Here is a 12,321-nt window from a genome sequence, read left to right on the forward strand (position 1 = left end):
TTTAGCAAAATAATGTATTAAGGATCTACTGGCCAATAAGATAAAAGTGGCCCTATTAGGAGAACAGGGGCAAAAAATATGCCCATGGTTGAATAGGGTTAGTCATTATGATCCAGGGTATACATTATTTTATACATAAAATTGTGGAGTGAAATTGAAGGAAAAACACAATTTTACAGCTATTTCTATGAGTTTACTTTTACACTGTTCAGGGTGTTGGAAAACTGACATGTTACTTTTATTCTGTAGGTTGGTACAATTATAGTGATAATTACGGTAATATTTTGTTATATTTTACATTTTTAAAGAAGTAAAAAAAAAAAAGCGACCTCCATTGCCTATCACTGACAGCAGCTGTTAACTGCAGGAAGCAGCCAGTCCTCTCCATATCCCCTTAATGAAGTCCTACAGCATCATTTGTTTTATACCAGCGCAATTGTATGTATATGTTTGATTACAATTACTTGATCATGTGATCACCAGACTGACTGTCCAAAAAAACAAAAGAAAACTCTGGGCTTAAACTTTGGGGAGTAAATATAAGAGTTATAGAAGTTGCAGTCACACTTAGTATTGGAGCCTGACGGGAACCAAAGACTCCTCAACCACATAAGAAGTCACATTATAGGGGGGACTTGGATGTCCTGACCTTAGAAACTATTACCGTGCAGCCCACCTGACCCAGTTACAAAGATGGTGGCATAATGACACTTCCGCAAAGTGGAAGGGAATAAAGGCACATTTAACAAGTTCATCTTCCCTAGATGCAGCCTTATGCCGAATTTCACTAAATTGGCTTGGAGATAGGGCTCTATGTTCTATCTAAACTTATTATAAATAACATAGAATATGATAGTATGCCCATAACATTGATCCATGACCTGCTGCCTGATATACATCTTTCCCTGTGGATAAAAAATGGAAAAACAAAAATTGGACATATTTACTGTAAAGACCATATAAAACCATTTGATTATATTTCTCATAAATATGAAATACCATCACGAGTTTTTTAAATACTTACGGATCTGTCATTTATTAGGATCATACAGAAAAGAAACACAGGCACCTAAAACACCTTTTGAAAAATATTTTTATACATCAAAGGGGGTTAGGGGGGCCATTTCAAAAGCATATAGAGCCTGTCAGGTCCATCTTCAAGATCCCAGTCTAAACTTTCAGGTGAAATGGGAAAAAGATTTAGGTATGCAAATTTCTCCTGAATGTTGGGCCAAAATATATGCGGTACCATCAAATATGTTGCATTGTGTTTCCTATTTGGAAAATTCACGTAAATTAAAGTACCGCTGGTACCTTACACTGGTACGTATGGCAAAAATGTATAACAAGGACAGGAGGGGGATTCTGTGCTGGAGATGTTTCCAAGAACAGGGCACACTTATACATATCTGGTGGACATGCCCACTAATACAGAAGTTCTGGGAACAAATAAACATATTGCTAAAGTACATCATAGTAAAAGAAATAAAATGGGGCCCGGAGTTGGCTCTCCTAAACATAGGGCTAGAAGAATTCCCGTTGAAGGATAGGTTTATAATCTTTCATTTATTATCCGTGGCACGCATAGCAATAGCATCTAAATGGAAGTCTTCCAACACCCCCTAAAACAATAGAAATCTAAAGCTCCTTAAGTCATACATGTGCTATGGAAAGGTTAAGACTAGATAAAGTGGACAGCACATTATCACAGGAGAGTAAGTGTAAGATATGGGAACATTGGATAAAGAAAATTTCTGAAATAAGAGCGGTTTAGGGACAGAAAAATTGATGGGTTAAAGAGGTGCTCTTTTCATATATGGTTGAGCATAGAAGTGGAGCTGGGGAGTGAGAGAGGTATGTGCAGAGGAGGGTTATAAGAATAGGTGTGAATGTAGGTATGTTTGTGAGGTTTGGCTGCTATGGTACAATGTATTTTTCTGTTTCTTCCCTAATTTCCCCTTCTCTCCCCCTCCCCCTCTGGGGGGGGGGATGTCTGTGTGGAATCTTTCTTGTAAATGTACTGTAAAGGTAAATGCTAATAAAATAAAAAAAAAATTAAATTAAATAAAAAAAGAAGTCACATTATAAATTATAAATGGTACATTGGCCGAATTGGTAACAAATCAAAATACCAAACTAAAATAATGAACACAAAAAAATGACTGTTATTAATGATCATGGGTGATCTGTGACCAAGGAAACTTCCTGTTTTTTATAATACTAATATGGCAATTAATACAATAAAATCCTGTATAAATAGTTTTATGCTAAAATTAATTGTGTTTACCTAAAGATATACCACTTATATACAGCTCCAAAACCTCCGCAAACTTCTGCTTTCTGAGCTGATTAGGCTTCTATCAGTAATTAATAGTCGAGTATTAGGATTATAAATAATGAGATGTGTGGAATATAACAAGGAAGATCTTGAGTCATACGTGTGCTGTAATGATTTAGCAGGTATGTCAACAACCACTCTAGAAGTTTGTCTTTGCTAAGAGCACATTAATCCTCCGAATGCCACTTTCCCAAGAACAGAATGGCATGTCACAATAAAAGACTATACAGAGTTCCCAGGATAAATAAATGATTTCTGTAGCTTTTTAACTCATCGTGATTTGTTACTATAATTCTTTCTTCTAATATTGGAAAGCTTGAAATTTACATTCCTAGGAATTGTTTTGATGTTTATATTTGCATTAACAAAAACCCTACCATCTCTACTTTTGGTGCCAAAAAATGATTTGGCACCAAACTTAAAGTGTACCTATCGCTTATAAAAACTGTTGACAAGTCCTAGAGACATGTCAAAAGTTTTAATCGGTCAGGGCCAGACCCCGAACAATTGTTAGAATGAACAGGGACAAAAGTACAGCTGACCAAGACATTGCCATAGACTTCCATTGTAAGTTGTTCTTGTCACACCTGCTTTTCTCCCAGCTAGTTGTAGCTACTGGTCACGGTCTGAACACTCAGACTCTGACCGATCAAAACTTTTAAGATGTCTTTTCAATATGTCAATAGTTTTTAAAATTGACAGTGCCCATTTAATTCTGATGCAGCTTTCCAAGGTAACTACTACAATTAAAATTGTACACGTAAAACAAGATGGTAGCTTAATTTTTGTCAATGCCCATATTTTCTCACATTTACTAAAACTGTCTAATTATTAGACAAACTTGGTCCTCAAATGCACCAGATTTATCAACATGGTAAGGCTGATAGATAAAACTGACGTATCTGTAGACTCTCAAGTTTAGGTTTAGACCAATAACTAGTTGGCTTTCTTCAAAACTTTGGTATGTTTTTGGTGAATTTTACCAAGGTAACAACTCTTTTATCAGAGGAAATGGGTAAAAAAAAAAGTGGTTAATACTCATTATGACTGTTGCTAAAGTGAGGTAAGGCTAAGTTCACATCACCATTGTGCTCTGCACCATTCTGAGTCTGTTAGGCCTGTTTTTTTTTTTTTGCTCTTAAAGGACCCTGAATGGGTCAGAGCACATCAGGCACCGATGGGTCAAAATGGATCCCATTGACTTTGTCATTCAGGTGTCCATCATTTTAGGGGAATTAAGCAGAGAAAAATACTGGACATGCAACTTCCATCTTTTTGCAACAGAGCTTCCTTTAGCCTAGCACAGCGGTGATATGAATAAGACCGAAGACTGTTTTTGGCCCAACAACAATCCTGGTGCATATGCAGCAGTAAATATGGTATATTGTTTTATTGTTAGGGTAGGATGATTTCTGCATTATTAGCTGCATAGCCTTCAGTTAATTACATAATTCTATGTCCCTAACTAGAAAAAGCAGAGATTTTGTTATGCATAAACTATGTTCCACTTAAGCCTTAGACTGCCACTGGCAAAGAGAGCTAATGATGTAGGCAAACAAGGGAGTTATCTTGGAAATAGTTACATTGTCCTGACTTTCAGATGACTTTTACAGTATGTTTCTCGGGGGGGGGGGGGGGGGGGGGGCTGAAGAAACCTTGAGGCAATCACAAAAGTCTATATTTTCTAATTTTTACAAATTGGCCCATAAACTTACATTGACGTCACCATTGAGCCATAGTAATGATGCAATTTTCCACATGGCTACAGTAGGACTATTATTAAGCCATATATATACAGTATGGCTCAGTGGTTAGCACCAGAGGCCTTACTTGAAACTCCTAAGTCTCAGTGGTGCAAAAACTGTACATCTTTGCTAGTGTCATCTTATGTGGCAGAGAGATCTTTGTGCCGCTTCAGACAAGAGAGCCCTGGTACAGTGATTACCTCTGCAGACATGATACCCTGGTTAGCAGTATGGTCTTTAAGTTTACTCCCAAACAGGGTATCTAGATGTTTACCTTCTATACCTTTCCAAACTCCAAAAATACTAAAAGGATATTTAAAGTTGACGCTAGTGGGTGTGTAACATAGGAAAATAAGATTGTAAGCCAGATTAAAGGGGCTGCTCACAATCTCTGTACAGCACTGCTAAATATTTTGGTCCTATAGAAATGAGGAGTAACAAGTAAATACAGAAATTTGAAAGCTATTTTTGAATTCAAGCAGTGACTGAATTTACTACTTGACTAGTTATTAGAGAAGACAATAGCACCATGCACCACCAGATAACACATGGTTTGAAGTCAACTTATAATTAGTCTAAACCTTAATTTGACAGTCTTCAGATACATCAGATTTATCCACTTTGATAAATCTGAAGCATTTGAGCACTAAGTTTGCACTGTCTAAAAATTAGACAGTTTCGGTTAATGTGGGCCAAAGTGTGTGTAACACTCACGGTCCAGTAGACAGGAACACCTGTGGTAGTGGATCCGCTGGACCTGTGTGGCAGATGACGCGGGCCGTACCAGGGAGCGGAGTCTTAGGTGCCACTGGTTTTAACCAGAGCCTGCCGCAAAGCGGGATGCACTTGCTTCGGCAGGTGGCACCCAAGTCACTACCCCTGGCACGGCTGGACCACACAGGCAGCTGAGGAGATTCGAGGTACAGATGGGAAACAGCAACTCGTAGTCTGGATAGCAGAAGGTCAGGGCTGGCAGCACAGGTGCGTAGTCAGGAACGAAGCAGGAGGTCAGTAGGCAGGCAGCACAGGAGCAAGGTTAGGAACATAGCAGAAGGTCAGTAACAAGGCAAGGCAAAACACAGTAACACTTTCAATGGCACAAGGCAACAAAGATCCAGCAAGGAAGTGGGAGAGGACCAGGAACTTGTAGAGGAGACACAGGTGTTGCACATAATTATGGGCGTACTGGCTCTTTAAATCTTAAAGCTCCTAGGAGATGGGGATACACGCGCCAGAGCTGAAAGGCAGAAGAGGAGGCAGCAGGGGACCAAAGAGAGTGAGGGGCTGGGATTCGCATGTGGGCGCGTCCCGCAATGCGAACCCCAGCCCTGCCGGCAGCAGGGGAGCGCAAGGAAATGTGCTCATGGCCAGTACTGACGACCGGTGCGCAAATCATAACAGTACCCCAACCCCACCCCCTTTGGTCTCCCCCTCCTTTTGCGGTTCAGAAATTTCCTGAGAAGGTCATGGTCCAGGATATTCTCCTCCAGCTCCCAAGATCTTTCCTCAGGACCATAACCTTCCCAGTCAACCAAGAAGAATTGTTTACCTCTCACAGTCTTGGTGGCAAGAACCTCTTTGGCCTTAAAGACATCAGAAGGGCCGGAGACTGGCATGGGGACAAGATTCTTTTGTGAAAACCAGTTTATGACAAGGGGCTTTAGGAGAGAAACATGAAATGAATTAGGAATACATAAATTAGCAGGCAAACGGAATTTGTAAGAGACAGGATACATTTTTTGCAAGACTTGGAAGGGACTAAGATAGCGAGGACCAAGCTTGTAGCAGGGTATCTTGAACAGATATTATTTGGAGAAAAGCCAAACTTTGTCACCAGGAGAGAAGGACGGAGGAAGTCTTCTAGTATCAGCTTGTGTTTTTATGCGTAAGGAAGCATGAGACAGAGACTGACGAGTTTTTTGCCAAATGGAAGTGAAGTCCCGGACAAGCACATCAACAGCTGGCACACCGAAGAAACTGGAAGTGGAAGAGGAGAACGGAGATGAAGACCATAAACAACAAAAAAGGGAGAAGACCTTGTAGACTCGGAATCCTTATGATTATATGAGAATTCTGCCCAAGGGAGAAGGTCAACCCAATCGTTCTGGTGAGCTGAAACAAAATGACGAAGATAAGTCTCCAGAATTTGATTAACCCTCTCCACCTAACCGTTTGACTGAGTGTGGTAGGCAGAGAAGTCCAGATTGATGTGAAGACGGGTACAAAGAGCTCGCCAGAATTTAGAAACAAACAATATGAACCAAACCGAAACAATATGCTGTGGAAGAACATTCAGACAAAAGATGAGAAGCAAGAAATACATCGGCAGCTGTGGAGCAGATGCGAGGCCAGGAAGAGGAATGAAATGTGCCATTTTGGTAAACCAATCGACCACAACCTAATGACCGTGTTATTACGGGAAGGATAAAATCCATAGCGATGTGGGACCAGGGAGTCTTCGGAATGGGCAAAGGCTGCAAGAGTCCAGCTGGTTTCTACTGAGGAGTTTTGTCACGGGCACAAGTATCACAGGAATGGACAAAATCGGAAATGTCACGTTCTAGATGCGGCCACCAGTAGTGCTGAGAAAGGAGGAAAGTCTTTCGTTCACCAGGATGACCCGCCAACAGAGAAGAATGACCCCACTTCAGTACCTTGTGTCTCAATCTGGCAGGCACAAAGGATTTTCCAGGAGGAACTTGCTGAATATCGGCAGGAGCAACAGAAATCAAGTGATCAGGAGGAAAAATAGGCCTTGGTGTGGAGTCCAAACCTATGATGTCAGAGGACCTGGAAAGAGCATCAGCTCTGATGTTCTTGTTAGCTGGACGGAAGTGAATGCAGAAATTTAATCTAGAAAAGAACAAAGACCACCTTGCCTTACGAGGATTCAATCGCTGAGCAGACTGAAGGTACAGAAGATTCTTATGATCTGTGTAGATGTTGACCGGATGAGAAGACCCTTCCAATAAATTTAGGCATTCATCCAAAACAAGCTTAATGGCGAGGAGTTCTCAATCTCCAATGGAGTAGTTCCTTTCAGCGGGTGAGAAAAGTCTTGGAAAAGAAACCACAAGTTACAGTCTTACCCTTGGCATTTCCCTGGGTCAGAACGGCATTGGCTCCAACAGAAGAGGCATCAACCCCCAAAGAGAAGGGTTTCTCCGGATCAGGTCTTGAAAGCACAGGAGCAGAGGAAAATGTAGACTTTAAATGGGAGAAGGCTTGTTCGGACTCAGGAGGCCATGTCTTGGGATTAGAGCCCTTTTTGGTGAGAGCCACAATCGGAGCAACCAAGGAAGAGAAATGTGGGATAAATTGACAATAATAATTTGCGAATCCCAGAAAGTGTTGAATAGCCCGTAGGCTAGAAGGACGAGGCCAATCCAATACCACGGACAGTTTATCTAGATCCATCTACAGGCCTTGATGAGAAACAATGTAGCCGAGAAATGGGAGACTAGACTTCTCGAATAGGCATTTCTCCAGTTTGGCATAGAGATGATTCTTCCGAAGGCGTTGAAGGACCTGACGAACATAAGTACATGTACATGAGTACATGAGTAGGTACTAAGTTGGTAGAGAAGATCAAGATGTCATCTAGGTACACAACAACACAGGTGTAGAGAAGGTCCCGGAAGATATCATTGACAAATTCTTGGAAAACGGCAGGAGCATTGTAGTGACCAAAAGGCATCACTAGATACTCAAAATGTCCATCACAAGTATTGAAGAACGTTTTTTATTCATCTCCCTCGAGGATACAAAGAAGGTTATATGCACCCCAAAGGTCCAACTTGGAGAAGACCTTGGCTCCTTGGAGACGGTCAAAAAGTTCGGAGATAAGAGGAAGTGGATAACGATTTTTGACCGTAATCTTGTTAAGTCCCCTGTAGTCAATACAAGGTCAGAGAGAACCATCCTTCTTCCCCACAAAGAAGAATCCTGCTCTGGCAGGAGAAGAGGACTTATGGATAAAACCCTTTTAGAGGTTCTCCTGGATATACTACGCCATGGCTTGGGTCTCAGGAACAGATAACGGGTAAATTCTTCCATGAAAAGGTGTGGTACCTTGAAGTAAATCAATGGAGCAATCGAAAGGATGATGTGGAGGTAGAGACTTGGCCCGCTTCATGCAGAATATGTCTCTGAGCAACAACTTTTGGCTGGACTGGCCTGAGACAAAGATTTTGACAGTGCTGTCCCCAGCGAATAATTTCTCCAGTTCTCCAATCAAGTTGCTCCATGCTGTCTGATCGCCGAATGGTCGGCTCATAGACATGCATTAAATACGGTTCCCGAATACGGCTGAGTGCGGGCGCCGCAATTAAGCCCCGCCCCCTCCTCCCAGCCGTATACGGGAACCGTATTTAACAAAACGTGGTGTGAACCCAGCCTAACACAGTTTAGCCTAAATTCTGCACCTATTCCCATCTAAAGAGAGGTATAAAAATGTACTGTGATAGAGGCATAAAAAAATTATATGTACATAGCTAGGATTATGTACTAGTAGCATGTTATTATTATAAAAAAAATTTTGTGTGTGGGATCTGACAGGTACACTTTAATGTATAATGGCTAGAAAGGGGTACCTCATCACGTGTGCTATTGCTCTACTGTCTAAGATACACTGTATTTTCCCAAGTACAGTAATATATTATAAAGTACTGTAGTTTGTCTTCAATAAATAACTTTTCTGTTTTCCTGTTAAAACTGTTATTGCACCTTTCACATAAAGGGCACCTCAACTAACATCCACCAAACATGCTGCATAGGGTGTTCCCCACAGAAAGGACTACTATGACTATGATCATCATTTTGCCACTCAGTTACTGCATGCCAAATCAGGAAAATGTGTCAGGGCTAGAACGTTCACTACTTGGTACTGTGACACTGCACCTGGAGACCACCAGAACTACAACTCCCATCTGTCCACTGGCCCTAGAGGCACCACACACTTTCTGGGCTGGGTACTTCATTAGTAATTATAAAAGAGTACAGGACATAGAATATTTGTTTGACAAAGGCTCCATCTGGTTGCTCGCTCCTATGTGTGGCTACTACGCATGCACCACTTCTACAGTCTTAGATGGCCGTGGCGGTAAAAATGTGCTGCTCTTCTGGGCCTAGGAATGCCCCCTGCACACCAAGTCTGGTGAGTTGCTTATGCCAAAAAAGAAGCACGATGGACTAACAGAGTCACAGATATGGCGATGGTAAGTATCATTTTTATCAGTATGATCAGCACTACAAGCCTGTACCAATTCTGCATGAAGGAAAGGCAGAATTGATCAAATGTCCAGCACTTGTCCAATAGTATTGATGTGATGCAAATACATCTAAAAGGTGGAAGGGAACAATATATATATGATTCATTGTAACCGGCGAGGAGTAAACACTTCCCCTGTAAGGGCCTACTCTTGCAATATTAATTCCCTTCTTGGCAAGTGTTACTCGCCTTATAAAGGGCGGCTCCACACAGAAACCTCTCCCTATTTCCACCTAAAAACCCTGGGAAATGGCAGTGTTTATGGGGGGAAATGGAGACAGGTTCCTGTGTAGGGCCACCCTTTATAGGGCGAGTAACACTTGCAAAGAAGGGAATTAATAATGCGAGAGTAGGGCCTTACAGGGGAGGTTTTTACCCCCACCGGTTACAATGGGCCATACGTTGTTCCCTTCCACCTTTTAGACATCTTTGCATCACATCAATACTTGGTGGTGTAGGTGTTTTTTGCACACCTTTCCTTTTGTTTGATTTAAAAAAAAAATTGAGTACATATATTTTATCCTAAGAAAAAGAAATGCTTACTTGTGGTCGGATGGCAAAGAATTTCTGTAACTGGGGAGCAGCACCTTTAACATGTTTTGCACTATCCATATTTGTGAAGTTTTGGTGTGTCACCATGGTCAATCTCCTCTGATGCATCTGGCATTGGTGGGTGGAAATCCTGGCTGATCCATGCCTGATTCATCTTCACAAAGGTCAGCCTCTACACATTTTTAGTGGACAGACGAGTTCTCCTTGGGGTTACTATGGCCCCGCCGCACTAAACCACCACTCTGATGGCACACTACTGGCTGGGCAGGACAGCTTTTCCAGGGCAAACTCTGCTAGTTGTAATCAAGTTTGGCTGCCCAGAAGTCCTGCGGAACTTCAAGGTGTGTTGGCATGGTCATGCCAAGGTATGCCATCACCTGCTGGTTTAGGTCCTGCTCCAGGTTTACCTGATGCTGATGAGTTGCTTCACTATGCATGTGAAGAAAGCTACTCATCAGCGACAGTAGACTCAGGCTGATGCTGATGGAGCTGGTACTGTTCCTGCCACCCCACCCATCCCCCGCAGCCATGGAAGTGGAAGGTGAACACAGAGGGCCTCCTGAGTCAGACCTGCGAAAGGATGGACGATGGCGCACATAGGCATCGGCCAACTGACTACGTAGGATGTCTCTGTAGTAGGTCAGCTTGTCCTCCCTTTCAGTGGGTATAAAAAAGGCCCCCGTTTTGTGCCGGTAGTGAGGGTCCAATAAGGTGGAGAGCCAGAAGTCATCCAGCTGCCGAATGGTGACAATTCGGTGGTTAATACACAAGCAAGTGAGCATGCATCGTGCCATTTTTGCAAGTGTCTCGGAGGGACTCCCTGCCTCCATCTCCACTGCATACTGCCACGGTGTGTCTGGGTCCTCTGTCTCGCCTTCCTCATAATCCTCTAGCTCCTCTAGCTGCTCCTGCTCTTCCTCTCCTGTCAGAAGACTAGAAAAACCGCCCATCTTGCGAAACCTAAACTGTGCTCCACTGTGCCCCTCCTCCTCCAATTTAGCCCCCATCATGTGGCCGTGAGATGTAGGCGTGAGATGTAGGCGCCATGTCTCCAGTGCCCTAACCAGCCATTGTTTCCAACAAGTATTGTAGTAGATGAAGCAGTGGAATGACATTGTTCATCCCGTTGTTAATCCTGGCGAATGACTAATAATGTGGCTTCCTCAAAGGGCCTGAGCAAACGGCAGGTGTCACGTATGAACTGCCACTGGTTGACATTGAAGTTACATATGATTGACATCATCAAAAAATCGGTGATGGCTTTTCTCTGTTGGTCCAACATATGGAGGGTGGAATTTCAACGTGTGGAAACTTCACAAAACAGACTATGTTGGGGGACGCTGCAGCTCAAGGAGGGTGTGTTTTGCGGTGTACGAGTGGCTGAAGTGTATGCAAAGTTTCCTTCCCAGTGTTAGGATGTCTTGCAGATGGGGGGACACTTCAGGAAACGCTTGACAAACCATGTGTGGTTCACATTTCCAGTTTTCGTGGAGTAAGCCATGATTCGATTTCTTTATGAATGACTTTTAGCAGTTCCTCCCCTGTGTGACTCCATTCGCCAAGGCAAAGCATGTGAATAACAGTGTGACACCGCTGTGCCCGGCACACATTGTATGCTGGAGGGGCACTGAGAGTTGTCCGTGCAGTGGAGGCTGAGGACACGGAGGATGAGAAGGCGGAGTCACACACTGTCACAGGACCAACGGCCTGAGAGCGTGAAGGCGGAAATGGCGTGACCTGTCCAAGTTGGTGTTGTGGCTGTGCTAGAACCATATTCACTCAGTGGCCCGTAAAGGACATGTATTGTCCCAGACTGTAGTTACAGCTCCACACGCCGGCATTGCTGTGCACTTTGGTACACACCGACAGGCTCAAGGACTGGCCTGCCTTCTGTTCTGCAAAATTGTGCTGGTACTGTCTTCTTCGCAAAGAAATGATGGCTTGGGACTCTTCACCTCGGCTCGGCACAATCCATCAGTTCTCTGAAAGGTGCAGAGTCCACCACTTGAAAAGGGAGGGACTGCAGCACCAGCAACTTGGACAGGAGCACATTCAGCTTCTGCGCCATTGAATCAATGGGCGCACACTGTTGTCTCTTGGACATGGCTTCGCCGATGGATTGCTGGTGAAATGACTGACTTGAGGAGGAGCAGGAGCATCTGGGGCGACAGAAGATGGGTAAGACACACAGCTCCCTTCGGATGAGGTGGTGGAGCCTTGGCTGGCTGAAACAGGGAGCAGCGTGCTACTGTGTGATGCAGCAGGCTGGACCACCACATTGGAGCCCCGGTTCTCCCAGGCCGCTTTATGGTGATGCTGCTTATGTTGACCAGGGCCATGGTGCCAACATTGGGACCCTGGCCACAATTCACCTTCTGCTCACACATCTTGCATGGGGCCATGTTAACCTCCTACAG

Source organism: Hyla sarda, chromosome 2, assembly GCF_029499605.1.
Source record: "Hyla sarda isolate aHylSar1 chromosome 2, aHylSar1.hap1, whole genome shotgun sequence".
In the NCBI taxonomy this organism is placed as follows: Eukaryota; Metazoa; Chordata; class Amphibia; order Anura; family Hylidae; genus Hyla; species Hyla sarda.